General features: G+C 49.5%; 1 long non-coding RNA gene across 1 annotated transcript in view; it reads right to left on the bottom strand.

The window, feature by feature from the left end:
- Positions 1–266: 266 nt before the first annotated feature.
- LOC105416532 (uncharacterized) overlaps positions 267–3,914 on the bottom strand; it is a 14,509-nt gene continuing 10,861 nt past the window's right edge. The window contains exon 4 of the long non-coding RNA XR_964580.2: positions 267–1,687. This is a non-coding gene — a long non-coding RNA (uncharacterized lncRNA). The remainder of the gene's footprint in view (positions 1,688–3,914) is intronic.

The following is a 3,914-nucleotide window of genomic DNA, read 5'->3' as shown; positions in this document are numbered from 1 at the left end:
GGCAAGATTTCTCCCCGCCCGAGGCGGTCGGTCACGCGGGTGCATCCTCGCCGGTGGCGAGGGACAGGCGTGCGCGTTACACGTTGGAAGGAGGAGCCATAATTGGTTTTAATTCCAAACGCTGAGCGCTATCACCAGGTAAAAGTGCCTGCTGGGTTCAGGTTTCTCCTCGTTAGCCAGCGGTAGCCCCAGCCCGCCTCGCCACCCTGGATGACATGTAGACTCAAACAAGTGTCTTAAGCCCTTCAAAAAAGGTTTACCTTAATTAATTTTGGATGTCCAGACAGCAGGAGCCTCTGTTTCAGGCGACGGCGGGGCCGCGGCAGGTGCGCCGACGGGCAACGGCTTTCCCCGGACCAACGCTGTGGGAATGCTGCACTGTTGCAGCACCTGAATCTCTGCAGCTCCTCAGATGAAGCCAGACTAGATGTCTGCCAGCGTTTAATCCGCCCCAGCTCAAAGAAACTGCTCACAGGGTGTCACGACGACGTTATTGATCTGACAAGGATAGATGCCATTTTCCCGGCACAAAGAACAGGATTTAAATTGTTTTTTGGACAGCCGCATGGGCCCAGTGGGAGTGAAAACCACCATTTGACGACGCGTTTGATCCGACCGCTAATTGGCGCGTGCCAACCGTGACACTGCGGCTCGACTCCACGCTAACATTGGGTTGTTTGAGCGTAAATAAGCTGAGGACCTTTGGGGTGTAGGTGGGTCTGTCTCAGGAGATCATAGACGTCCCCTTTAGCTCACTGTGGCGTGGTAAAGCCCAGATGTGATCACGTGTCGGGTGTTCTGGTGCCTTATATTCAGGGTTAACGTCTGAATTCGGATGAACGGGGGAACCCAGGTGCGTCTGGCCACCGTCTGCACAGACTTCAATCACAGACCTGCTCTATCTCGCGCACGCTTTGTCTAATTTCACAGATGTGGCGTGAAATGCCACATGAGCCGGGCCGGCGCGCAATCTAATAAACTTTTTTTTTTTGCTGCTTCGCGCACAGTGTTCACGAATTACCTCCTCGCACCTCTGTCTGTTCACTCGCCTCCCGAGCGGGGGATTTTCTCTCTCCATTCAGGCCACCAGTGATTAGATGAGTCCATGTCTGGGTTTAATCCCCGGGGCAGCTCACACACACTGGCACACACGCTAAACTGAGGTCCAGATGTATTTTCTTTTTTTGCCATCCTGGTGGCGCAGGCCCAAGCTGCTTATTGATGGGCAGATTCCTTTGTCGGAGCCCCCCCCACTGCCACACACATCACCGCCCAGCGACACCGAGAGGACAGTTTAGGTTCTTATTCTTCGCCACTTGGTGCTGTAATAGATTAAGATCCCACCTGATATGCGTAGCGCTGTAACGTCTCCGCTGCACATTAATATTCATCTGAACTCGACTCCCCCAGCTGCTCTGACGACTCGGCCCCTCACGTCTGTTTGAGTGCATCCTCACCAACGGCTCTTGAATAATCCGGAAAGTCTCACCTGCAGCCTCACCTGTTATGTTTGGAGCTGAGCAGCGCTTCTTTCCTCTTTTCTGTTCATTGCTTGGATGGAAAACACACAAGACTTCCCTCTGTTCGGTTCCTTTCAGGGGCCCGGTTGAGGTTTGTCTCCAAGACTTAAAAGGGTACTCTCGTCCCAGATGATACTCTTGATTAGAAGAATTCTTCCCCCCTTTCTCTGTAAAATTGGATTGAAATTAACTCGTGGGTGTCTGGAAAGAGATGACAAGATGTTGGTCGTACAGGATTTAATCAAATGCTCCACAAAAGCAAAAAATAAATGGGCCAATTCAACCAGGGTGGTTTGCGGTACTGAATTTAGCCATTAAAAATAATTGATGTTCATGAGATTATTGGATATTTCGTGGAAGAGCCCTGCCCTCTCCTTCCGCTGGAGCCTTCCTCCCTATTTTGAGGCATCAATTCACACGTTTGAGTCACATTCACAAGAAGGAAATCTTGATGACCTGAAAGGAAAATTAGACTTTTGCTCCTGTATTCCAGAAGTGCACCATTTGGCAAAACTGGGACAGAAGAAAAACTGAGGATAAAAGGAATCGAAGTAAGACATGAGCAGAAGAACCAGGGAGAAGGTTGTGGTTGGCATCCCTCACAGCATGGAAATGCCCCAGGTTCTGCCGTGAAGTGGCAAATATGTGATCTTCCTCCGACTGGAACCTTAAGAACTGGACAATAAAACCAGGTTTCCCTCCGTGTGCAGATTTGTGACTTTGCCGTTTCCTCTGTCCTCTAGTGCCACTCATGCATCCGCTGGCTTAAATACATCACAGCATTACTCATAACATCCTCACCATCACGCACAGATGCACAAACACTGCGCACAGCCGCCAAAATAGCAACCAACCAGCTAGGAAGGGACATCCTTCAAGACAAAACCGCATCGGTCCTTCGATGGGGACCAGAGACACGGCATCAACTCCCAGTTTTCCACTGCTGACAGGGAATTTCAGCCATTCACCTGTCATGGCTGACTTTTTTTTTTTATTGCGACAGACAGTGAATAAATTGTCTGCATATTGCACGGATGTCTTGCTCTCAGAGGTGAGCCACTCGCAATTAGTATGCAACAAAGACACCTCCACCTCGCCGGCAATGTGAATGGGAGGATGAAAGTTGTGAAAAATATGTGTTTCCCGAGCCTCGGGAGAAAGGAGCTAATGTGCATGTCAGTCAAGACTGCTGACGGCAGATAAAACCCAGCAACTATTTAATGGCTGACAGTGACTAAGATATTGGTGTGAACTAACTGGCCAGATGCTGCTTCCTGAGTCGGTGACCTCCGAGCGGCGATTTATGCAGAGCAGCGGAGTGAGGGAGGAACCAGCAGCGGCTCTCATTTGTCCGAGGCGTCATTCAAATCGGGACTGGAGTGACACTTCAATTAACTCCCCGTCCTCAACAAAGTTTACCTTGGTCTTCACAACGCTGCCGTATTTCATCTCATCCTGCAGGATTAGCCAATCATATTTCCAATCTCGGAGCTGTCGCCGTGCGGCAGCTGGTAGTCGTCATGACAATCTCTTCTTCTGGAAGTGAAGAGCTGTTTATCCCCCAGTTTTCCCAGCCTATGGAGAAACAACGGCGCTGCCCCCTCACACCGTCTCCTCATATTGTCTTTTTTATCCAGCTCCCTTCACAAATCCCAACTGTTGGCATCTTTTCTTCCCCATTATTTTATTAGTTAGGAACTTTGTTATATAAAAATCTGCAGTGTTCCAGAATCTCTTCATTCTTCTCTGAAGACGGGAGCAGCTGCACCCCCCCACCCCCCTTCCAGGATCAGATTTTTTTGGGAAACACACTGGTGGAAGTGGCTGTATTACTGAAGTAGCTGATGTGGACCAGTGGAAACTGACGGCATTCCAAATGTTGCAGCTCTGGCCAGCGTCACCTCCATCTGCTCCTGGAAGAAAGCGGCAACTCGGGAATGCGAGCACATGTTTGGAATTACGGCGCGCAGGCCCGGCCCGCATCGGCCGGCCCCTCAGTGCTGACAGCGAGAGACAGCGAGCACCGTCTGGACTGATCCACTACAGGAAAATATCAAGGTATCACTGAGGTGACAGCAGACGACGGAGCGACACTTTAATTCTGAGGAATGGTCAGTCTGGACTGAATTAGTTTCCAGTGGCAAGAAAAACTGTGTGAACCGGAATTTCATGGTTTCCTGCACTGATTTGTCATCAAATGAGTTCTGACCTTCATCTAAGTTGAGGTTTTTGACAGATATAAAGTGCCTAAAATAACAAAAACACAAATAAAACCTCTGAGACTTCCCTTTCTTCATTGACATCAACCATCATTGCACTGGTGGAAAAAAGTATGGGAACCCTTGAGCTAATAAATCCCCCCGAAAAAGCCAACTGCAGTCAGGTGTTAGCATT

This window comes from Takifugu rubripes, chromosome 6 (assembly GCF_901000725.2).
Source record: "Takifugu rubripes chromosome 6, fTakRub1.2, whole genome shotgun sequence".
NCBI lineage: Eukaryota > Metazoa > Chordata > Actinopteri > Tetraodontiformes > Tetraodontidae > Takifugu > Takifugu rubripes.
This window is presented reverse-complemented; position numbering and strand designations above follow the sequence as displayed.